Consider the following 26,206-nt stretch of genomic DNA (forward strand, 5'->3'; position numbering starts at 1 on the left):
GAGAGGGGAGTCCCCCCGAGCAGAGGGGAAGCCCGGGTGGGCGGCTGGTGGGGGAGGGCCGCGCCTGGGCAACACGCACCTGTCCACGAGCTCCTTCACCCCCTCCTTGTCGGGCACCAGAGACTGGTCCTGGTCGTCCGCCAGCGGGGTGCCCGCCTGCCGGTAGATGCAGCGGACTGTGTAGCGCACTTCCGACCAGTAGTTCTGCAGCTGCTGAGGTTCCCGCTCCGCCTCTGCCGAAATCTCCCTGAGGACAAACGCCCACAGGACCGGCGCCATCAGCCCCGGCACAGCCCCCAGGGCCCTTGTCTGTCAAGGCTCCCGTGGGCCCTGGTCCGCCTCGGCCGAGCCGGGACCCGAGACCAGTCAGGACCCGCGCGTCTGGCTCCTCTTCCCAGGCCTCTGGCAGCGGCAGTGACGGCCTCCCCAGCCTCCAAGTCGGAGGCATCCATCGACCTGAGACCCTAACTGTTTCGGGGAGGCTCCCGCCCTCTGTGAGAATGTGCCTCCTCCCACCAGTCGTCAAGGGCAGCAATGAAGGAGGACCCCACCCCCCGCAGGCGGAGGGCCCCCCCATACCCGTACCTGCGCTCGCTGCAGGCCTCGCAGGCGCACGCGGTGTCCGAGGGGGCGGCTGTGGGTAACGGCTGAGCGCCCAGGGTGAGCCTCCCGCCACCGGCCTCGGGCTGCGAGCTGCCGAGCGGGGAGTGAAGAAGGAAGTCTTGACCCTGCTTTAGAGAAAAGAGAACAGACTCATTGTGAGTAATGCTCACGGCCCAAATTCGTTACTAAGTATTCAGGACAATGCCTTTTAGAAAAAATGGAAAACCTACACATCAAAAAGAAAATATTTCAACCAACACTACATAGGAAACTTTCTCTCTGACACCCAAGAATTTTGTCTGGAACCGATTATTTTTCTACCTTCTGATAGTCACATCATAACCCCACGAGGACGGTCCACGAATCTCCTTCACACATTAAAAAAGAGCGATTCTACTCCCAGTGCCCTAACTGGTACCTGCAACCACCATCCCGGGGGACGCCGCTCGGCAGAAACCTGAGCCTCTGCCCCACAACGTCCAGGAGGAGGTGGGCTCAGACCCTGACACCCCGCGGCCGCCATGGAGATCACGACCCCTTACCTCCCCCTGCCTAAGAACATGGTCCCATGACCCGCACAGCCGCCACCTGGTCCCTCGGGGACGTGGGCTCCAGGTTTAGGGCTGAGGACCCACACACAGTGCAGGAAGGTGCTTGCACGTCCCCCCAGGGCTCATGAGCAGGGCAGCCAGCTCCGGCCAGCGCCCCAGTGGCCTGAAGAGAAGGGCCAAGTCACAGGAAAGGCTCCTGAAGGGAGGACAGCATCGCTCCTCCTCCCGTCACCGTCAGGTCAAGTGCAAAGGCTCTGAGACAAGCCCGGCTCAGCCCTCAGCCGGGTGCCAACGCCCCCGCCTGCGGCCCCACCCCATCCACTGCTGGATGAAGCGCAAGAAAGTCCTCCAGTGGAGGGGCTGGGAGCAGGGGAGCCACTCCCAAGCCACGGGTAGGGCTTGCGCCATCATTAAAGAACACCCCCAGCCCGAAAACGTTCCTGCTGGGTGAGCGGACCCCGGAGTTACACCGGGGGCAGAGCGGGGACGGGGGTGTCACACAGTCCCCAGCAGGCAGTCAGTGCAAGGGCTCGACTGAGGCCTAGGAAAACCTCGACAGGGCCTCCTATGGGCAAGAGCCACCTGCCATGGACGACCTGTGAGGACCGCAGGGCCTGGGCACCAGAGGGGACCACAGGGAGACCAGCAAAGAACGGAAGAGTGGGGGGCGGGGGTGGCAAGGGGAAGGCCGCAGGACAGGCACCGCTGCCCTCCAGCCCCGCAACATGCCCTTGGGTGACGCCGACGTCACTCATGGAAGCTGGGGGAGAAGCTCTGAACCAGATGAGACACTTGTGTTTTCTGCAGATGGGACATGCATTCCTGACAATGAGACAATGCGGATTCTAACTGTGCCTGGAGAGGCCACGGGTCTGACGGACAAGTCAGCGAGGGGCAGGAACGGGCGGTCAGACGAGACGGGTCTGAGGCGGTGGTGGAGGAAGCAGGCTGCTCCCCGAGAGCAGCGAGGCCGCGCGCCCTACCTCCACCCCCCACGCACCCACACTCCACCCCACCCACGTGTCCAGCCCAGCCGAGGCCACTGTCACCCACCCCAGGCCTGGATACCACAGTGCTACAGCCGCCTTGCACACCGAGGGTCCGTTCTCCAAGCAGCAGCCAGAGTGGTGTTTAACGCACGAATGAGACCACACAGATCCCTGCAAAGACCCGCCCACACCATCTGAACAGACTCTCATGTCTTCCCGCTGTCTTCAAGGTTGGCCAGGACCAACGTCTGCTTTTATTTCACTGCACTTGCTCCCTTCACCCAGAGGGCTAATCTACTAAGCCTTTGAATGGCTTCCGACAAAAGAAGAATTCTCTCCATCAATCACGCCTCAGCTAAAAGATACCTACTCAGGGGGGCTGGCTGAACCAGTTCTCAATTCTTGCGTCTCAGCTCCAAACCCACCACCTTCTGCCCTGCAAACACTGCTCCTCTGCTGTGGTCGGCACCTGGCCTCTTCGGCAGAGGCCTCCCTCCTGGTCCCCGGATGCACTGGCCCACTCCTACCACTCGGAGGCCGAGGGACCAGGTGCAGCCCCTGCTCCGGCGAGCCCGCCGGCCGCTGCTCCAGCCTCCCAGCAGCCCCTCTGCTCCAAGCGTGTCCTCGAGCCCTCCCCTGACCCCGAGTGGCTGCTCCCTGGATGCACCACGACTGTATCCTTAGAGCTCCCTTCTCGGGTCTGGGCATGGGTCTCCCGTCACTAGCTCACCACCCTCCACATTCAAGTGACCCTGTTCACATCCGTGGTGCGCTGCCGCCTCCTGACCTTGGTCACCCTGGCTAATCTCTGACATCACAAACTGCTATCTGAATTCCTGGGGTTTTCCTGTTTTAGACCTGTCTTCACCACAAGAAGATCAGTTCCGTGAGAGCAGGACCCCTTCTGACCCGCCTGCCACTGCACACGAGCACCAGCGACGCTGCCTGGTACCCTGGGCAGACTCGGAACAGCAGCCAAGAACCTGAAAAACCTTTCCTACTGACATGGGAGGAAGCTTCAGACCTTTCAAAACGGGGCGCGTGGCTACCATATGGTAAATCCTTAAACGTGTCACCTCACGGTGCACATCTTACATTTAACTTCAGTTACTGTGTTATGCCCAAGTCCAACACAGTTTAAAAGAATACAACAAAATCCAACACTTCAACAATGTGAAATATACAATGTCCAGCATCCAATAACAAAGCCAAGAGGCAGGAAAATACAACACATAACCAGGAGGGGAACCAATCCATAGAAACAGACCCCAAATAACAGAGACGATGCGACCAACAGGCAAGGACCTGGAACTGGAGACTATGAATAAACTCCATATGCTCATGAAAGTAGAGGAAAACAAACATGGTGAGCTGAGAGACCAAAGATGCAAAAATACGCAAATGGAACTTCTGGAGATGAAAAATAAAAAATATCTTGAAAGAAAAAAATACATGAGATAGACAAGAGCAGATCACACCCAGCGGAATATCAATAAACCTGAAGACAAGTAATACAAATAAATATCCAGACTGAAGCACAGCGAGAACAGGATTGAGAAAAACAAACAAAGCATTTGTGAGACAAAAGCAAGATGTCTAACACACAGGTAATTGTGTCCCAGGAAAAAAGGGGCTGAATCATTGACGATTTCCCAAATCTGATGAAACTGTAAACTGCCGTACCTTAAAAGCTCCTGCAATCCCAGCACAGTAAAGCAAAGCTAACAACCGAGTCACACAGAGCAGAACTGTTAAACGCCAGTGAGAAGCACACAGCTGAGAAGCAGGCAGAGGAAATCACCCCTTCGGTCTACAGGAGCAAAGAGAAGAGCAACGACGCCACTGCGCGTCAGAAACAGGGTGGGCAGCAAAGACCTGACCTACAGCCTAGAATTCTGAACAAAAGTAACAGTTAAAAATGAGGGCAAAATACAAGCTCTCAGTCAGACAAACAGAGGCTTCCCTGCAGGACAAGAAATGTTAAAGGCAGTTCCAGTTAAATGGCCCCAAGTGGAGATGTGGGGCTACACATGATGAAGATGTGGGCCAAAGACCCCTCTCATTTGTAAACTCTTTTAAAAAGATAACTAACCTGGGGGGGTGGGGTGGGTGGGGAGAGGGATAAATTAGGAGTTTGGGATTAGTGGATACAAACTACTATATATAAAATAGATAAAAAACAAGGTCCTACTGCATAGCACAGGGGACTATATTCAATATCCTGCAATAAACCATAATGGAAAAGAATATGAAAAAAGAATATGTATGTATAACTGACTCACCTTTGCTGTACACGAGAAACTAACACAACACTGTAAATCAACTCTACCTCAAAAATAAGAGAGAGACTAAGCAAACTATGATATCAGAATGATGGAATACTCTGCAGCCATTAAAATATGTACAGAGTCTATACAGAGATATGAAAAAAGCAAGTTAACTATTTAAAGCAAAAATAATAAAAATCTATGGTACAGTTTACAAGAGATATGCAAAAAATATATGACTACACTAACACAAAAAACGGTGGTGCTCTGAGTACAATATTGAAAGGTTCTTACACTACATATTAAGTACATAATATTCTTTGAAAGTAGAGGCTGAAAAGTTGAAGATATATACTGTAAACTCTAGAACCATTAAAAATTATGAAACAAGGTGATATAGGTAATTAGCCAAGAGGAGGTAAACAGGGTCATAAAAATATTCGGGGACTTTCCTGGTGGTCCAGGGGTAAAGAATGCACCTTAAAATGCAGGGGACGCGGGTTCGACCCCTGGTCAGGGAACTAAGATCTCACATGCCACGGGGCAACTAAGCCCACGTGCCATAACTACTGAGGCCACGCACCTCCACTAGAGAACCCATGTGCCGCAACTACAGAGCCCACATGCCCTAGAGCCTGCACGCCACAACTAGAGAAGAGAAAACCTGCACACTACAACTAGAGAGAAGCCCATGTGCCTCAACGAAGATCCTGCATGCTGCAACTAAGACCCGATGCAGCTAAAAATAAATAAATAACAAATCTTAAAAAGAAAGAAAGAAAGAAAAATATTCAATTAATCCAAAAGAAAAGACGGAAAAGAAGAACAGCAAACAACAGATGGGAAAAATAGGGGGGGGGAAAAAAGCAAGATGGTATATTTAAATCCAAACTATCAATAATTACATTAAATGGAAATAAATATTCTAATTGTTAGCAGAGAGGGTCAGACTGGATTAGAAAGCAAGAGCCACTATGTTTTCTACAGGAGATTACAAAGACACAAATAGGTTGAAAATAAAGGTTAGGAGACAAATTCCATGCAAGCACTAACCAAAAAAAGCTGGGTGGTATTAGCATCAGCAAAAGTTGGCTTCAGAACAAGGAATATTGGCACCAGTGAAGGGGATGATGAATATGATGATGATAAAATAATAATGACAACAAGACTGATTCAACAAGAAGCAATAACAATGCTAAACGGGTAAGCACTCTAATAACAGAGCTCAAAATACGTGAGGCAGGAATTAAAAGGATAAATGTAAAAGTCCACAATTACGTCTGGAAATTTCAACACTCCTTTCAATTACTAGACCAGACGGAAACATCAGAAAGGGTGTCAACGTGACCACCCCCGTCAACCAATCTGATCTAACACTCACAGTACACTCTTCCCAACAACAGCAGAACACAAATTCTTTCAAGTGCACATGGAACATTAACCAAGACTGAACACAAAACAAATGTCAACACGTTAAAAAAAATTCAATCATATTAAGTACGTTCTCTGATTACAATGATAATAGTAATAAAAAGGTCAAAAGGTACAAACTTCCATTTATAAAATAAATTATGTCAAGAGGATCTAATGTACAGCATGGTAACTATGTTAATAATGCTCTACTGCATATCTGAAAGGTGTTAAGAGAGTATATCTTAAAAGTCCTCATCACACACAAAAAAACTGTTTTTGTAACTATGTATGATGATGGACGTTAACTAGACTTACTGCAGTGATCATTTTGCAATCTATACAAATACTGAATCATTATGTTGTACACCTGCAACTAATAGAATGTTGTATGTCAATTATACCTTAATTCTGGGAACTCCCTAGTGATCCAGTGGTTAGGACTCAGCACTTTCACTGCCAGGGCCCAGGTTTGATCCCTGGTCGGGAAACTAAGATCCCGCAAGCTGTGTGGCACAGCCAAATTAAAAAATACATATATATACATATACCTTAATTTAAAAAGACATCTAGAAAACACACCAAATTATAAGGAAGTTTAAAAACACACTTCTAAATAACCCATGGGTCAAAGGATAAATCATGCTAAGAGTAAGTATAAAATATTTTGAACAGAATGAAAAACACAACATATCGAAATTTGTGGGATGCAGCTAAAGGAATGCTTAGATAGAATTGTCGGGAATAAAACACACATCAGAAAAGAAGAAAGGTCTCAAATCAATGATGTAAACTTCTACCTTAAGAAACCAAGAGGGCTTCCCTGGTGGCGCAGTGGTTGAGAGTCCGCCTGCCGATGCAGGGGACATGGGTTTGTGCCCTGGTCCGGGAAGATCCCACATGCCGCGGAGCGGCTGCGCCCGTGAGCCATGGCCGCTGAGCCTGCGCGTCCGGAGCCTGTGCTCCACAACGGGAGAGGCCACAGCAGTGAGAGGGCCGTGTACCGCAAAAAAACCCAAAAAACAAACAAACAAACAAACAAACAAACAAAGAATAATAAATTAAGTATAAAGTAGAAAGAAAGAAAGAATAAACCTAAGAGCAGAAATTAATAAAATAGAAAATGGAAAACCAATTAAAACAAAATGTGGTTCTTTTCCCTTTTATTGAAAAGATCAATGAAAATGATAAACCTCTAGCCAGGCTATCAGGGAGAAAAAGAGACAAAAACAAAACCCAAACAACTGATATCAGGAATGAAAGGGAGGGCACACAATCACTACAGATCCTGTGATAAATTTAAAAATAACAAGGGAATATTCTGAACAACTTCACACCAATATATTTGACATAAAAAGGGCGAATTTCTTTCTCTCCCCAGTTTTACTGAGATACAACTGACATATATCACTGTATATGTTTAAAATGTACAGCGAAACGACTTGACTTGCATATACTGTGAAATGATTATGCAAATTTCTTTAAAGACAAAAATTAACAAAGCTCACTCATGAAGAAAGACAATCTTTACTAACTAAACTGGACTCACAGTTCAAAACCTTCCCAATAATGCCAATTCTAGGTCAAGAGAGCTTCACTGGTGAATTCTACCAAACATTTAAGGCAGAAATAATACCAATTCTACGCAAACTTTTCCAGAAAATTAAAGAAGAGAGAATACTTCCCAGCTTATTCTAAAAGGCAAATATTACCCTGACACCAAAACCACACAAAGATATTGTCAGACAAGAAACTTAGAGACTAATATCCTTCATAAACACAGATGCAACAATCTTTAGAAAAACAGTAGCAAATCCAATACAGCAATCTATAAAAAAGATAATACACCATAACCAAGCGTGGATTATCCCAGGAATGCAAGGTTCATTCAACATTTCAAAAATCACCATGATTAAAAAAAAAAAAATCACCATGATTAATTTTGTTAACAAACTAAAAAAGAAAAGCTCTATGATCATCTTAATAGATGTAGGAAGAGAATTTGTCCAAATTAAATATCCATTCATGATAACTCTCAGCAAACTAAAAACAGAAGTAAACTTTTTCAACCTGATCTACAAGATTCTTCTTCTATACTTAATGGTGAAAAACTAAATGCTTTCCCCTTAACACTGGGAACAGGGAAGGATGTCTGCTCACACCACTTCTATTCAACATCATACTGATGGCTCCAGCCAACGGAATAACGAAGAAGAAAAAAAAAGACATACAGATTGGAAATGAAAAAACACATTATTTTTAGATGATGTGATCAACTACGTAGAAAACCCTACAGAGTCTACCAAAAGACCACTAGAATTAATAAATGAATCTTGGGACTTCCCTGGTGGTCCAGTGGTTAAGAATCGGCCTTCCAATGCAGGGGACACAAGTTCAATCCCTGGTTGGAGAACTAAGATCCCACATGCCGCGGGGCAATGAAGCCCAGGCGCCACCAACTACTGAGCCCACGCACCACAACTAGACAGCCCGCATGCCACAAACTACAACTCTGCAACTAAGCCCGTGCGCCATGACTACAGAGCCCACGCGCTCTGGAGCCCGCGTGCCACAACTAGAGAGAAGCCCACGTGCCGCAACAAAAGGTCTCGTGTGCCGCAACTAAGACCCAATGCAGTCAACAAATAAATAAATAAATAAATGATTTTAAAAATAAATGAATCTTCACAGGATATAAGGTCAATATACAAAAAACAGTTACACTTCTATAGACTAGCAATAAATGATTGGACACTGAAATTTTTTTAGAAGTACTATTTAAAATAGCAAGAAAAAGATGAAATGCTTTGGAAATGTTTCAATACACTGTGTGTAAAGCCTACGTATTGAAGACTACAAAAGCACTCTGAGAATAAACTTAAAAACTAAATAAATGAAAAGTCATATCATGTTCATGGACTGGGAGACTCAATATTACTTTGATGTCATTTCTCCCCAAATTGGTCTACAGACTCAACACAGTGCCAGTTAAAATCTCAGTGGGTTTTTCTGCAGAAACTGGCAAGATGATTTTAAACTTTATATGGGAATGCAAAGGACCTAGAACAGCCAAACACTTTTTAAGAAGAACAAAGCTTGAGGACCTTTACTACCTAATTTCATAACTTACTATAAAAAGTTTCAGGAATCAGGACAGTATGGTACTGCCAAAAGCATGGGTATACACGTAGAGTGGAAGTCCAGAAGTAGACCCACACATACAGCATCAACTGATTTTTGACAGAGATGCCAAGGTATTTCAATGAGGAAAAACAGCATTTTCAACAATAGTTCTTGAACAACTGCATGCCCATATACAAGGATGAACCTCAACCCTTACTTCACAAAAGATACAAAACTTCACTCAAAATGGATCAAGAATCAAACGCAGAAGCTCAAACTGTAAGACATCTAGGAAAAAACACAGGGCAAAAAAATCTTTATAAACTTTGGGTAGCAAAGATTTCTTATACAGAACACAAAAAGCCCAAATCATTTAAAAATCGATAAACTGGACTTGACCAAAATTAAAATTTTTTGATGTTCAAAACACAGTGTTATTGGGACTTCCCTGGTAGTCCAGTGGGTAAGATTCCACGCTCACAATGCAAGGGGTCTGGGTTCGATCCCTGGTCAGGGAACTAGAGCCCGCATGCATGCAGCAACTAAGAAGCCCGCATGCCGCAACTAAAGGATCCCACATGCCGCAACAAAGATCCCACGTGCCACAAGTAAGACCCAGTGCACCCAAAATAAATGAATAAATAAATATTAAAAACAACAACAACAACAGTGTTAATGTAATGAAAAGGCAAACCACACTGGGAGAAAATGTCTGAGAAACATACCTGATAAAAGGCTTGTATTCAGAATATATAAAGATTTCTGGCAACTCAATAGTAAGACAAACCACCCAATTAAAAATATGCAAAAGGTCTGAACAGTCACTTCACTAAAGAGACAGAAAATAAGCACATGAAAAGATGCTCAACAAGTCATTAAGAAAATGCAATTTAAAACCATAATGAGATAACACTACGAGCCATTATCAGACTGGCCATAATTAAAGGCTATCAATATCCAACCTTGGTGAGGATGGAGATATAAAGGAGAACTCTCACACGCGGCTGGGAAACAGTATAAGCGTTTTGGAAAACAGCATGAGAGGTCCTTATAATGTTAGTCACACACTTACCCACAACCTAGCAATTCCACTCCTAGGTATTTACCAAAGAGAAATGAACTCTGTCCAAACAAAGACTTGTACTCACATGTTACCAGCAGCTTTATTCATGATAGCCCAAACGAGGAAACACCACTGTCCCTCTATTGGTGAGTGGATAAACTGTGGTTCATCCATACAGCGGAATACTGCTCAGAAATCATTAACTACTGATACATGCAAGAACATGATAAGACTTAAAAGCATTATATTAAGCTAAAAAAGGCAAAGACTACCATTCAGATTATCTTTCTGTGAGGCTGACTCAAGTTCTGCCCTCTTGATCTGACAATTCGTGGTAGCAGTGACACATTTTATTAGCACAACCACTTTCATGAGGTTCATTACAAAGGAATTTTATATGTTTGCATTATGAACCAAGACTCAACAGAGCAAACATTCGAGATAAGGATGACTGTTAACAAACTCTTAAATGGTTGGTTTCAATTGGAACTACATGCCTTTGATTAGAACTGTGGTCATGGTAACCATTAAGAGAACCTGGCTACTTAGTGTAAAACGCAAGACTTACATTTTAACAATATATAGGTGAACACAGACACAAATGCTAATGTCCACAACCAAAAGCCTTTATACATCAGTCAACCCTGAAAACAGGAAATTAGAATATTAATTTGCTAAGTAGTCATTCTTGTGGCAGGATGCCTGAGGGCTACACAGGCCCCTTTAAAGAAAAAATAGGGACTTCCCTGGTGGAGCAGCGGTTAATAATCCACCTCCCAATGCAGGGGACAGGGGTTTGATCCCTGGTCCGGGAATATCCCACATGCCATGGAGCAACTAAGCCCGTGCGCCACAACTACTGAGCCTGCGCTCTAGAGTCCACGAGCCACAACTACTGAGCCCACGTGCCTAGAGCCCGTGCTCCACAACAAGAGAAGCCACCCCAATGGGAAGCCCACGCACCGCAACAAAGAGTAGCCCCCGCTCGCCGCAACTAGAGAAAGCCCGCGCACAGCAACAAAGACCCAATGCAGCCATAAACTAATAAATAAATAAAATAATAAATAAATAAAAGAAAAAATAATTCTCCAGAGTACCATCTCCCACTCCCCCACACCAGACTTAAAACTATTTTTGTTACTTAAACAAACACAAATGTAAAATGCAACATAATTTATGTTTTTAAGGCCTTTTTATAACTATAAAAAACCAAGCTGGTCTACAACTTAAATACAAAACCCTCTGAAAATCATTAAAATTCAAATTAACATTATTTTAAAGACACAGATGGGGGAATTCCCTGGCGGTGGTCCAATGGTTAGCACTCAGCACTCTCACTGCTGAGAGCTGGTTCAATCCCTGGTCAGGGAAATTAAGATCCCACAAGCCTCACAGCAGGGCCAATAAAGAAAGAAAAAAAAAAGGATGATTCGTTGAAACCAAATTGCTAAATTCAACACAGCCTGGTTCTGACAACTAAGTGCAGGCAGGCTCTCCTGAGTGGGTCTCTGCACAATGTCTCCACCATCCCACCTCTTTGCCTGTCTGAATTTCTCCTGCACAGAGCGGGTCACACCTTTGATGGGTCTTTGCTTGGCTTCAGCAGAGAATGTGAATATCAAGACAACTGCTGCTGCTGCCTCAGTAACCCTGAAAAGCAGTGCACCCAGGCCCACAGAAGTCAGGGGCAAAGCCTTCCACACGATCTGAGCCTGCCTGCCCCATTATCAGAATACAAGCCATCAGAGAACTCACAGATCAGGAACACACGTCCACAGCCCCAACAAGGTGTGAACTCTACTGTACAGGAAGCATACTGTAAACATTCTTAAGTCCTGAAACATTACCTGTGGATACAAATCAAAGGAAGGCTCGGTCCTTCATTCAAAAATCATTCCCAGGTACCTGCTCTGTGCCAGGCCTGTGTAGACACCCTGAGATGGGTGAGACAGGAACCAGGGCAAAGGAGCTGCAGTAGAAACTCGGCGTGGGGTTAGGGGGTGCCAGCAGGTCGGAAGGGCTGAGGCGCATGCCGGCGGTAAAGGGTAAGCGACTCTGCTCTCAGTTACCCTGGGGCCAGGCCTCTGCTGAGCCTGTTCAGCCGAGCCGCCCTGCCTGGCTCTCTCTCCAACACCGGACGCTGCTGAGGGGGAAGGTCCTTGCCGATGGGCAGTGATGTCTCCACCTTCAACAAGCACCTCAGGCTGTCCAGCAACCCGGATGCCCCGTCAGCTCACTGTTCTCACTGAAACCTCACCCACTCCCTTGCTCCTTCCCAGTCCCCTCAATCCACTCTCGCTCTCAAAAACAAGTTTATAAAAAAATTCTGGCAGCAATTTTCTCAACTTCTACACTCCTCACCCGACCTTACTTGCATCCTCTACAGGCTTGCCTGCAAATCTGTCTCTTCCAGAATCAGGCTCTCCTGTCTTAGTGGGGCCTCATGAGGGCACCATCTGTCTACCTTACTGCTCCCCCACCCCAGCCTCAAGCTCTGCCTCCCTGACGCCAAGCCGAGGTGAGAACACAGGCGACCGGGGCTCAAGTGCTGCTGGCGCTCACTCCAGAGGCTGGGGCTGCCTTACGAATGTGTCTGAAGTAGCTGTGACCCAGCAACTCCACTCCACAGATAAACACTTTGTGATGCCTGGGCTCAGGGATGCCCGGAGAGCTGGTAAAACATCCCTTCTGGGGGTGTCTGTGAGGTGTCTCCGGAGAGACCAGCACTGGAATGGGCAGGCTGAATACCGAAGGCAGCCCTCCCCAGTGAAGATGGATATCGTCCACTCCTCCGAGGGTCTGAACGGAGTAAAAAGGCAGAGAGATGTCCACCTTCTGCCCTCGGACACCAGCGCTTCCGGTCCTCCGGCTTTGCAGAATGTGCACAGTGAGACTTCTGGCCTCCATAACCACTTGAGCCAGTCCCTACGATAAACCTCTTCTTTTCTTTTCCCTATCTATCTAACTATCCATCCATCCGTCCATCCACCCATCCATCTCCTGTTGGTTCTGTTTCTCTGGAAAATCCCGACCAAAACACACCCTAACAAAACTCTTACAAACGAGTACCAAGAGATGGATATATAGATGCCCGACGGCATTTTTTTATAAAATAACTGCAAAACCCAGAAAACAACTCTGTATCTTCCAACAAAATTTGTTTAAGTAGTATTTTTTAATGGGCATTTTGTTTTCGATACTGGGCTTCAATATTTTCCCCCAGTTTTATGGAAAGATAATTGATGTACATCACTGTAAACTTTAAGGCATACAGCATGATGGTTTGATTTACCTATATTGTGAAATGATTACCACAATGGGTTCAGCTAACACCCATCTTCTCACACAGATAGAGGACAACCTTTTTCCTTGTGATGAGAGCTGTTAGCATTCACTCTCTCAGCAACCTGCCTATGAGTCATACAGCACCGTCGGCTACAGTCACCATGTTGTACATCACATCCCGGGGACATGCTTATCTTGAAACTGGAAGTTTGCACCTGTTGACCACCTTCTTCAATTCCCCATTCTGTCACCCTCTGCCTTTGGTAACCACAAGTCCGATTTCTTTTTCTCCAAGTCTGGCTTTGGGTTTGTTTTTTGTGTTTTTAGATTTCACATGTAAGTGAGATCATACAGTATTTGTCTTCCTCTGTCTGACTTACTTCACTAAGCAGAATGCCTTCAAAGTCCATGTCTATCCATGTTGTCCTAATGGGAAGGCTTCCTCATTTTTTATGGCCAAATAACATCCCATTGTTTTTATATGTATGTGTACACACACACACACACACACACACACACACACACACACACACACCCCACATCTTCTTTATCCATTCATCCAACAATGAACACTTAGATTGTTTCCATGACTCGGCTATTGTACATAATGCTGTTATGAACATGGTGCTGCAGGTAGCTTTTCAAGTTAGTATTTCACTTCCTTTGTATATATTCCCAGAAGTGGACCTGCTGATGCGTATGATAATTCTATTTTTAACTCTTTGAGGATCCTCCATACTGTTCTCCACCGTGGCTCCACCATTTTACAATCCCACCAACAGTGCACAAGGGTTGCTTTTCTCCACATTCATGCCAGCATTTGTCATCTCCTGTCTTGCTGATGATACGGCCCTTCTAACAGGCCTGGTTCTGATTTGCATTTTCCTAATGACAAGTGATGTTGAGCATCTTTTCATGTACCTGTTGGCCTTTTACATATATTATTTAGAGAAATGTCTATGGGTCCTTTGCCCATTTTTTCCCTGGCTTATTTGGTTTTTTGCTGCTGAGTTGTATAGAGCTCTTGAAATATTTTGGATGTTATCCTCTTATCAGATATATGGTTTGCAAATATTTTTTCCCATTCTGTAGATTTTCTTCTTTTTTTCTTTCTTTTTTTTTTTTTTTTTTTTTTTTGCGATACGTGGGCCTTTCACTGCTGTGGCCTCTCCCGTTGCGGAGCACAGGCTCCGGACGCGCAGGCTCAGCGGCCATGGCTCACGGGCCCAGCCGCTCCGCGGCATGTGGGATCTTCCCGGACAGGGGCACGAACCTGCGTCCCCCTTATCGGCAGGCGGACTCTCAACCACTGCGCCACCAGGAAAGCCCTGTAGATTTTCTTTTTCACTTTGTTGATGGTTTCTTTTGCTGTCAGAAGCTTTTTAATTTGATGTAGTCCCAGTTGTTTATTTTTTATTTTGTAGCTTGTGCTTTAGGTGTCAAATCCAAAAAGTCACTACTAAGACCCATGTCAAGGAGCTTTATTCCTATATTAAGTCTGTAATCCATTTTGAGTTAATGTTTTTGAGTGGTCTAAGATATGGGTCAAGTTTCATTCTTTCACACGCGAATATCCAATTATCTCAGAACAATTTATTGAAAAGATTGTCTTTTCTCCACTATTCAACAAAATTATTGATGAATAAATTACAGTATAGCAACATGTTGGATTATATGTGAATTGTATTATGTGAAAAATGAATGAATTATATTAGGGAAAATGCACAAACTGCAGCTACCCAGACAGCATGAGGAATCATAAACAGAGAAGACAGCATAAGCACACACTTTCATAAAGGTCAAAAACAAACAAAAATAAATAATTTATTATTTAGAGATACACATATAGGCAGTGTAACTTTTTTTTAAAGGGTTTAATAAAGTAAGGGAATGAGCAATACAAAAGGACAGCATTTACCTTGGAAGGGGAGAAACAAAGATGGAGAAGGGAAGAGCACCCAGGCACACAGGTGTTAGGGAGGGCCTGATTTTTAATGCTGACTGGTGTTCATTTTATCATCCCTCACAACATGTATACTGTAGACATAATTCATATATATATCAAATATCACATAGAAAAAAAATAAAATTTAAATGGGAGGAAAAACCTCTCCCCACTACGAGCTCTTTTCTTCATTATTTCAACATTTCCAAGTCCCTCCTCCAGCTGTGTCTGTCCTCTCCTCCCCTCACAGTCAAGCATCTGAAAGATCAGCCCCTTAACTGGACTTGCTCAGCTTCCTCTCCACTGAGTTATTGTTCACACAGTTCAGCCGGGCTTGTGCTCCAACTGAACACAGACCTATCTAAGGTCAGATACCACTTCTCTGCTGCCACACCAACACTCTGTGTCCTCTCGCAGCTAACTTTTCTCAGTGTCTGTCAGGACTGCTGGCAGAGTGTCCTCCAGGGACCTCCCAGGCTCTCCTCGTCCTGCTGATGTACCAAAGCTACAAGGCTCTGTCTCCCCTGCCCACTCCCCACGGGCCACTTCTCAGGGCTGTTTATGCAGCTGAGGACCCTGAGACAAAAGGCAGGCTTGCTTACTGCTTACAATAAAAGGGCCAGATCCCCACCCGCACCACCACCCCCAGCCCGTGCTCCTGAACTGGGACACAAACCCCCTGTACCCCCTGCACCGATGTGGGCCTTGGGGAGGGGAGGGGGTGAGGAGAACGGGAGGTTTCTGCTGTGCCGAGTAACAAAGTCCTTCGTCTCTGACTCAGGATTCTCAAGTCTTCTGCCAGCACCCATGCAACAGGAACAAGCCAGCTTATTACCTTCAGGTAGGGTTAAAAAAAACTAACCCCAGACCCAACGACGACGACCTTGTGCTTGTCACACTCCCTTGCTTTTCGTTCTACTTCTCCGCCGTCTGCTGCTCAGTCATCCCTACCTCCACTGTCAGGTGTTCTCTAGAACTCCTCCTCAGGACTCCACTGCTCCCTCCACCCACTGACTTGGGTATCGTGCCAGGGACCAAGGTTGAGAAGAGGAGTAAAAGCCATCTGTTTGCTTGTTTTTTAAACTGAAGTATATAGTTTTGATTTACAATGTTATGTTAGTTTCAGGTGTACAGCAAAGTGATTCAGTTACACACACACACACACACACACACACACACACACACATATTCCTTTTCAGATTCTTTTCCATTATAGCTTATTACAAGATATTGAATGTAGTTCCCTGTGCTATACAGTAGTTCCCAAAAGCCGCCTGTTTTAACGACTGTTGCATGAATGACCAGCAAAGGACATCTGAGACAAACAGCCTGTAACCTAAAATTGCAGATCTTGAAAAAAATTTGGGATTCCACTGACAGAAGTAAAGTCAAAAGGCCTGTTTACCGTATATTCAGATGGGGGGTGTCTAGCAACGTCCCATTAACAACTTAAAAAGAGAAGTCAATTACACCTATACCAATAAAGTTAGAGGAAGAAAAATTAAAAGATATCATTTAAATAGTATAAATAAGGGACTTCCCTGGTGGCGCAGTGGTTAAGAATCCGCCTGCTAATGCAGGAGACATGGGTTCGAGCGCTGGTCCAGGAAGATCCCACATGTCGCGTAGCAACAAAGCCCATGAGCCACAGCTACTGAGCCTGCGCTCTAGAGCCCGTGGGCCACAACTACTGAGCCTGTGTGCCACAACTGCTGAAGCCCGCGTGCCTAGAGCCCATGCTCTGCAACAAGAGAAGCCACTGCAATGAGAAGCCTGCGCACCGCAACGAAGAGTTGCCCCCACTCACCGCAGCTAGAGAAAGCCCACACACAGCAATGAAGACCCAACGCAACCAAAAATAAATATAAGCTAATAAATAAATTTTAAATAAATAAATAAATAGTATAAATAAAAGTATGTATAGGTAAATGATTTTTTTAAAAAGGTGCAATGGGGGACCTCCCTGGTGGTCCAGTAGGTAGGACTCCGTGCTCCCAATGCAGGGGGCCTGGGTTTGATCCCTGGTCAGGGAACTAGATCCCACATGCCGCAAAGAAGATCCTGCAGGTGGCAACTAAGACCTGGTATAGCCAAATAAACAAATAAATAAAAGGTGCAATGGCATAATACAGAAAAATATGAAACACTTATAAATGGAGAAAGACCCCATACTTACGGGATTAGAAAACTCAGTATTCATAAGAAGTTAATTCTTCTCCTACTGACTTACAGTCAGTGCAATCCTGGTCAAATCTTAACAGGGGTTTTTTTTTTTGGGGGGGGGGAGGAATTGAGAAGACAATTATCATTTATACAGAAATGTAAGGAACCAAGAATAACCAAGACATTTTTGATGAGTACAAGGTAAGAGGGCTTTCTCTCTGAATACATTTGTTACAGAGCTACAGTAATTACCACAATATACACAGCAAAGTAGACTTAGTAGCCACTGTGTTCTTCACCACCACGTGCTTAGTTAAAAAAAGGCCAGTGCCACTTAAGAGTGTCCTAGATGCTGCAAAATCATGAACTGTATTAAATGTCAACCTTTAAGCACATGGCTTTTGAATATTCAATGTGATGAAACGGGAAGTCTGCATAAAGCATTTCTGCAATATTCCAGAGAAAAGCACTGTGCGCTGTGAGCTGAATGAGCCACTCCGTCCATGAAACATCAATTTTACTTGAAAGAATGCCTGACAGACCAATCTATGTTTATTCAGACTTGGATACTGTCAGACATCTTCTCAAAAATGAATGAAATAAGCCTGTCCCTTCAAGGAGAACAGCTGATGCTACTTGTGGCCAATCATAAAATCTGAGCTTTCAAGCAAACATTGGAAGTTTGGAAAACTTGTATCCATCACTGTGGACTTGAACACTTACCCACATTTAGAGGCCTTTCTGATGAGATCGGTGGTGGCAGTGACAAATGCGACTTTAATAACACAACAACCTGAATAATGTAAGGTGTCACTATCTCAAAGACCTCCCTTACTCAGTAAACAGCTATTTTACAAATGACCAATGTGTGGTGCAGAATCATGTGTGGGTAAGAGGTTCACTGAGAGTGCAAGATAGACAATGGATTTCAGTTTAACAGTGTAGGAAAACTCCTCTGATATCATTTCAGACTCTACATTACAGCTAACCATTAGGAAACTATTACCTGTCATGGTTTGGTGTGGTATCAAAGAATATCCAGTTATCTGAAGAAGCCATTAAAATATTTTCTTCATGTAACTTCAGTCAAAACAACCTATCACCCAGAATGAACACAGAAGCAGGTATGAGAATTCAGCTGTCTTCTATTACCCAAACATTAAGAAGATTTGCAAAACAGTGCTATTCTACTTACTATTTTTGTTTTGGAAAATGGTTTTCATTACAAAATATGCTATTAATCTTAACCCCATGACTCTGCAATTCCTTTCCTACATGTATATACAACAGAATGTGTGAACGTGTGCTCCAAGAGCATCATTCGTGATAGGAAAATTTGGAAAACAACCAAAATGTAGTATAAGTTCACAAAGGTGAAGAGTATATAGTAACGAAAATGAAAAAACTACAACATTTATGAATCTCAAACATAATGCCGAACAAAATAAATCAGACACAAAATAATGCATACTGCATGATACCTGTATAAAGTTCAGAACACCAGAAGAACAGAACAACACTGCTTAGGGACGGAGGTGTGGGTGCTGTAACTAAGAAAGAGGAGCTGGAAAGACTGCGAACTCTGCGGAGAGGTGGGGGGGGGCGGGAGAGACACAGAGGGGATCTAGGTGAAGGGCAGTGCTTGACTTGTGACCTGCACCGTAGCAGAAATAAACCCAAACAGATCAGCAATCACAGGAAGTGACAAAGATTAATTTCACCATTAAGAAGTAGCTTCTCGGGGCTTCCCTGGTGGCGCAGTGGTTGAGAGTCCGCCTGCCGATGCAGGGGACACGGGTTCGTGCCCCGGTTCGGGAAGATCCCACATGCCACGGAGCGGCTGGGCCCGTGAGCCACGGCCGCTGAGCCTGCGCGTCCGGAGCCTGTGCTCCGCGACAGGAGAGGCCACCACAGTGAGAGGCCCGCGTACTGCAAAAAAAAAAAAAAAAAAAAAAAAAAAAGTAGCTTCGTGCCGCACACTAAAGACTAAAGATACCACACATAGCAACGAAGATCCAGCACAGCCAAATAAATAAATAAATAATTTAAATTAAAAAAAAAAGAATCAGAAGAAGAAGTAGCTTCTCAAATGCAAATCAAAACCACAATGAGGTATCACGTCACACCTGTCAGAATGGCTATTCTCAAAAAGGCCACAAATAACAACCACTGGTGAGGTTGTGGAGAAAAGGGCAGTCTTGTGCACTGCTGGTGCGAATGCAAACTGGTGCAGTCTCTGTGGGAAACAACGTGGAGGTTCCTCAAAAAACAAAAAATAGAACTACATACAATCTGGGTAGGCAGCTGAAGAAAATGAAAACACTAATTTGAAAAGACACATGCACCCCAATGTTCACTGCAGCACTGTTTACAACAGCCAAGACAAGGAAGCAGCCTAAGTGTCCATCGACAGATACTGGATAAAGAGCGTGCGGTACATAGATATACACGTATACAATGGAATGCTACCCGGCCATTAAAAAAAAGAAATTTTGCATTTGCAACAACATGGATGGACTTGGAGGGCATTACGCTGAGGGAAATAAGTCAGAGAATGACAAATGCTGCATGTTATCACTTACACGTGGAACTGAAAAATAAAACTACCGAATATAACAGAACAGAGAAACAGACGCGCATATAGAGAACAAACTAGTAGCTGTCAGTGTGGAGAGGGAAGGGGGAGGGGCAAGGTAGGGGCAGGGATTTAAAAGATACAAACTACTATGTATAAAATAGATAAGCAACAGGGATATAAGGATATATTGTATAGCACAGGGAATACAGCCAATATTTTATACTAACTATAAATGGAGTATAAACTTTAGGAATTGTGAGTCACTATGTTGTACACCTGAAACTTACTGTGTATCAACTTTACCTCAATAAAAAAATAAATAAGTGGCTTCTCAAAGGAGACCAAATTGAGTATACTTCTATGCTGACTGCACAAGGACACTTACAAGATGCAACACAGAGCAAATGAGAACAAGAGGCTACGAAAAGGAGAGGAAGGGAGGGAGGGAGAGAGCTCAGCGACCTGCACAAACAGTAAACAAAAAGCCCTGAGGAGGGGCCACCACAACCAAAGGAACAATGTACTGAGATTTAATCAATCAACCTGTATTCATCCAGCACAGCCTTAAAACCTAGAGAGCAAAAATGGAAACATTTACAAGAAAAAGGGACAAATACACACGCACAGTGGGAGGTGTTAACTGACCTTACTCAGAAATCAGCAGATTAGGCACAACAAAATTAGTTAAGAACACAAAAGGATCTAAGCACACAATTAACAAGGGGTTGATCTAATGGGAGTACACAGAGTCCTCTATCTAAACGCTGAGAAAACATTTTCAAGCACACATGGAACTTTTATAAAAACCTAACCACATATTAGTGAAACTGACTGATAAGGGGTCACTGTAATACATGTCATGATCTCCAACTGTAACAGCATTAAATTAAAAGTCAATATGATTAAAGGTGATCCGAGAGATATATGTTTGGATATTTACAGATACTTCAAAACAATTTATGGTTAAAAACAGAAATAATCAAAATTGGATAACACTTAAAATTGAGCCAATACAACTAGCAATTCAAAATCTAGAGCAGTAATTAGAGGTTTCCAGCACACATCAGGGCAGAGTAAGAAAAACTGATGAGAAGAACTGCAGGTAGAGAGACAGAAGAGTGGCCACAGAGAAAGAAGAGACGAGACCTGTGGTGGCCTCAGCAGGGCTGTGTGGTGAAGGTCACCTGGCAATCAGTGAGTGGCACTGGGCTGTCTCCCATCCGCCCCCCAGCAGGCAGGCTGAGCAAGGCCAGGTTCCCGCCAGGTCTCTGGGGTGAGATAAGTACAAGAATGCAGCTCCCAAGGCAGCTGGTACCAAGCTCAGGCTCCCCAGACACTTGTCAGCAGCCCTGAGAAGAGGCCTAGAAAATGGAGAGCCCCCCACACTGACACGCACCTCACCTTGTCACAGCATCTGTACCCTGCTCCCAAGAACAAGAAACTGGGAGAACCACATGTCTCAACTTACTGACAGCGTCTGTCTGTAATTCGGGACCCTGTGGTGCTTGCCATCACTACCTTTCAGCACACTGAACAGAACAGAACATCTGTGGAGGGATAAACAAGAATCTGCCCACAAGCGAGCCTCTGGGAAGACAGAGAGGATGGTGAGGAGACACGGTAGAGGGATGGACTCTGCACCAGTCTCTCTGTGCCCCGGAACTTCTATCAGAGGCACCACAGCGTTAACCAAATACTGCCGTGTGCGCGTGTGTGCGTGTGCGCGCACGCACAGGCACACACACACACACACAGAGTAGTAATTAATGAAATAGACAAAGTGCAAGAGATTTTAAAAATTAAAAAAAAGTTCTTTGAAAAGACGAAATCAACACACTTCTAGAAAGAGTGGTTAAAAAAAGAGAAAGAAAAAGCACAAATATGAGGAATGAAAAGAGCTGTATCTACAGGTACGGTAGGAACTGAAAACAGACCACCCACACACAACTTCATACCCCAAATGACAATTTCTAAGAATGTAATTTACCACGACTAACTCGAATAGCAATGGAAAATCTCTTATCACTTAAAGAAACTGAATCAAAAGTTTAAAAGTTACCCAGAGACATGCCTGTCTGTGAAGGGAACAGGAAGAGGCTGACAGCAGGAGGCGCGAGGCCACAGGCAGATGACGCTAGAGCATCTGCACTCTGCTGGGCGCGAGCCGGACGGGAGCAAAGAGAGGGAATGAACAGCAAAAGCAACAAGGCCCTGCAGAGGATGGACAGGGGTGGGCACCTGGGAGGCAACTTCCCTCGGCCACAGGGGTGACCAGCCCAGCAGGGCCAAGTGGGTGGGGGGGTGTTTGGGAAGAGAGGAGAAGGAAGGGAGTGCTCCATCTCTGCATCTGGGGGCGCAGTGACAAAGCCAGGGCGACACGCTGGACGCCCTTCCACGACCTGGCACCTCGCAGTCGGGAAGCAGGACCCCAGCGGTGCTTTTCTCCAGTCACGTCTGCCAGCCAGGGGCAGCACTGAACCAGGCCCCAGGCAGACGAGTTAGCGGCTTTCCAAGAGAGAAATGACAGTGAGCTCAGAGGGACCTGACGGTGGGAAAGGGACCGAGGAGGTCCAAGAACTATGGCAACGGAGGACACTCAGGCAAGTGACCTAGAAAGACAGGATCCAGTCGGACGTGTGAACCGAAGTCCTCTTAGGTGTGTGGGCAGGACAAAGGTCTAGGCACAGAAGAGGAGGTCTCTGGAGAAATGGACAACGTGGAGCTGGGAGGCACAGAGCAGGGAGAAACATCAGTGCCCCACCACGACTGCCGGTAACAGAATGTGTATCTGCAAGAGAGCAATTCAGCTCCGGGTCCACTGTCCGTGCTCAGAGCCCTTACCCTGAAGATCAGAGACAGCGGGACACACACAAACTCGTAACTCTGGGCCCACCAGAGAGCACAAAGGACCAGCTGAACGGGACAAGTGTGACAGGCCACCTGGGGACAAGGCGAGGAAGGCAGGCAGCCATGAGTGGGTCGGAGGCCACAGCGCAGCATGTGACAAGTCCTTAAAGGTTGGGTGTGGCCGGTGGGACTTGCCAGGCCGGGCCCTTCTCTGGGAGCCAGCAGAAGCCTTCACTGCTGAGGTGGTGGGCGGTCTGCACCCGAGGCCCAGGCTGATCCTCCGAGAAGAGGGGACCGAGCCCTCCAGGAGACAGGCCCAGGACCCACACGGACACGAGCACAGGCCACACCCCGAGGCCCCTACAGATGCAGGCAGAGTCTGGCTGCCACGCGGCAGGGGCAGCATCACCAGGAAAGCTGCACCCCGAAGCCTGGGCACAGGACTGCCCAAGGCTCAGGCCGGACAGGGGAACCGAGGAAGCACCAGGCAGGAGGCTCTCGCCGCCGGCACACGGCGCGGGCAGAGTGTGGAGAGAGACCCCGCGGCCCGCACAAGCACAGGGGGCAGCAGCCGCCAGGGGGACGAGCCACAGCAGCCCCAGGGCCCGTCAGACTGGCCGAGCGGGCCCCCTGCGTCTGCACGTGCTGCCTGGCACTGCCCTCAGCGAGAGCGAGGAGCAACAACACTGAAGGGAGAAGCAACACCAACACTACACAAACTCTTCCAGAAAAGAGGAGCAGGAACACATCTCAACTCACTTTACGAGGCCCTGAAAGACACAAAAGACAAGAAGACTTTAATGAGCCTCCATGGGCAGACCCTCATCACAAGCACAGACGCGCAGTTCTCAACCAAACGTGACACGGACAAAGCATGTCCACGGAAAGACATGTGCAAGGACGTTCACAACAGCTTGACGCAAAGAACAGTCCAAATCTGGAAACAACAGAAACGTCCATCAACAGTGAACAGGTAAACGAACTGTGGTATATCTCTACAAGTTATTCAGCAATAAAAAGGAACAAACGACTGATGCACAACTCTCAAAGCACAACACCAAGAAGTCTACGGGACACCCCAGAAAAAGCAAATCCACGGGGACAAAAATCACGTCCGTGGTTATTACGAGGGGTTGGGAGGAGGGGAAGGGCTGCCTACCGAGGTGAACAAGGGAACACCTGGGGGTTCTGTATCTTAGCCGTGGTAGTGGTGTTTACACAACTGTATAAATCTGTCAAAACTCAGTGAACTATATACACTTTAAAATGAGTTTTACTCATTTACATCTCATTAGTTTAAAAAGTTCAGCAATTTTAACCAGCTTGAGCAAAGAGGCCAACTGTACAATAGCAACAGAAGGTTTACGTCTACAAACATAGGTCAACATTATACCTCTGTGGTCCCTGGTGTCACTTTTCTGATGAGGAGAGAAAGCCTCGTGTGTTGATCCATTATCCAGGACAAACTGGGAAGTCAGGAAATGAGACTCCCCTCGTGGCAAGACTAGTTATGGGAAATGACAGGCAATTTCGCTTCTGCCTCCAAAACCAGGATGAGCAACAGCAACCCTTCTCCCAAAGGCACAGTCAGGCCAAAACACAAGAGCAGGACTGGAAACAGGAAGAAGAGACGGCAAACTTCAAGAAGCAAAGAAAATGCGCTAGCCGGGGGAGACTCAAGAATGCTGACTGGAAGTGAGCAGGGAACAAATGGGTATCAGTAAGCTACACAGCCTTCCATTAGAAAATGGAAAACAGACCAAATACTTTAAGTGGACACAGGAAGAAAACAAAAGTAAAATCAAATGATAAAAGCACAAAGATCTGAGGGTGAAAAGACTTCAGACCGACTATGCCATCTTTTTAATCCCTAATTCCGGATTTATCCATTGCTTTGTTCATTCATTTATTTATTCATCAATTCAAATATTTTGGGTACCTAAAATATGCCAGGCTAGCACTGTTCTTGGTAAGAAAATACACAAAAAGAGCTGCCCTCTTGGAGTGTATAGTCCAATGAAGGAAAAAGACAACCAAAATGAAGAAGTAAAGTGCACAGTGTATTAGAAAGAAGTGCTGAGGGGAGAACAGAGCAGGAAAAGGGGTGGGGGGAAGAGGCTGAGTGAGAAGCAAATTTCTAGTTTGATAAACAACAGATTTTGAGTTTTAGCTACTAAAGCACTACTATAGAAACTGGCACGTGAGCTGGGGTGCTGCCTTCAAGGAAACCCTAAAACAGAAGCCACTGGCTCAGTGGCGGGCAGCAAGGGGGCTCAGGCGAAGGGGCAGCAAACTGTCGGCGACCAGTGTGGAAAGCAGTCCCAGGTCAGGAAACAGAATGTGGTGCTGGGTGCTGCTGTCATCGGCCACGTGCAGAGTGGCATTAGCAGAAAGACAACAGCTCAGAAAACAATCATCAAGCAGAAATCAAAGGAACGGAAGAGCCCTAGAATGCGGGGCCTCAAATGGCTGCAAAAGCCAACTCCTTCCAGAACCCAAAGAGCAGGTTTGCAAGCCCTTTCAGAACCAGGGCCCATGCAGACACCGTCTGGGCTAAAGATCCGGATGTTCTCAAGAAGGCCTCATTTAGCCGAGGCAGGAAATCAATGGAAAAGGGGTGGGGGGGAGTCCGACTTGAGAATTGCATCTGGGAAAGAATTTCAGGCGAGTTACCAGCGCATGGAATTGTCTAGCACTAATAAGCACACGAACGCCTCTAGCTTTTCACCAAGCTACACTGCCAAAGACACCCTGAGAGCAGACTTAAAAAGCCAAAACCCACCCTGCGGGCCCCCCAGGCTTGCTGACGGGGCTGTCTGACCGAGGAGGGCAGGGCCCTTCCTACTGACTGCAGGTGTCATCAGGAAGAGGGGCGGGGACCCCAGCCGCTGGAGCCAGGGACGAGGAGATGGCGCGGGAGGGAGTTCCTCCAGAAAGCAGACCCAAATGAGCCATCTCGCGCGCCATTCCGCTCCGCCGGGCCGGGCACTCACCGCCGGCGGGTCGAGGCTGCCGCGCCGCTCCTCGTTCTCCACGGTGCGCCGGCAGTCCGGGCACACCCACAGAGGCAGGTGCAGCACGCTGTTGCCCTTGGGTGCCATGGACAGGGCCAGCTTGCTTGCAGTCTTTACTCCACTCTCTAAGAACGAAGAGTCTTTCCGCTCGCTTCTGCACAGAAGACAGTAATCCCCAGCGGGGTAGGGTGGTGTTCTATGATTCATGCCAAAATTAAAAGGAGTCTGGAACAGAAAAAAAATTTGTATTTTCAAAACATGAGCCCGAGAAGGGTCGTCTGCACCGTAGAGAAATCATCCTGAAAATCCTGAAGATAGGTTCGAGAGAGGGACACCTGGGCAACAGGTGAGCAGGGAAGCCAGAGTAC

General features: G+C 46.1%; 1 protein-coding gene across 1 annotated transcript in view; it reads right to left on the reverse strand.

The window, feature by feature from the left end:
- The window catches only part of FAM193A (family with sequence similarity 193 member A), a gene marked incomplete at its 5' end in the record, with an annotated part of 100,835 nt that extends 74,946 nt beyond the window's left edge, over positions 1-25,889 (reverse strand). Inside the window, 3 exons of the mRNA XM_082653546.1 lie at positions 80-247; positions 586-731; positions 25,818-25,889. The remainder of the gene's footprint in view (positions 1-79; positions 248-585; positions 732-25,817) is intronic.
- Between the last annotated feature and the right edge of the window lie 317 nt (positions 25,890-26,206).

The sequence above is a fragment of the Grampus griseus genome (assembly GCF_964374135.1).
Source record: "Grampus griseus genome assembly, chromosome: 4".
NCBI classification, from domain to species: Eukaryota; Metazoa; Chordata; class Mammalia; order Artiodactyla; family Delphinidae; genus Grampus; species Grampus griseus.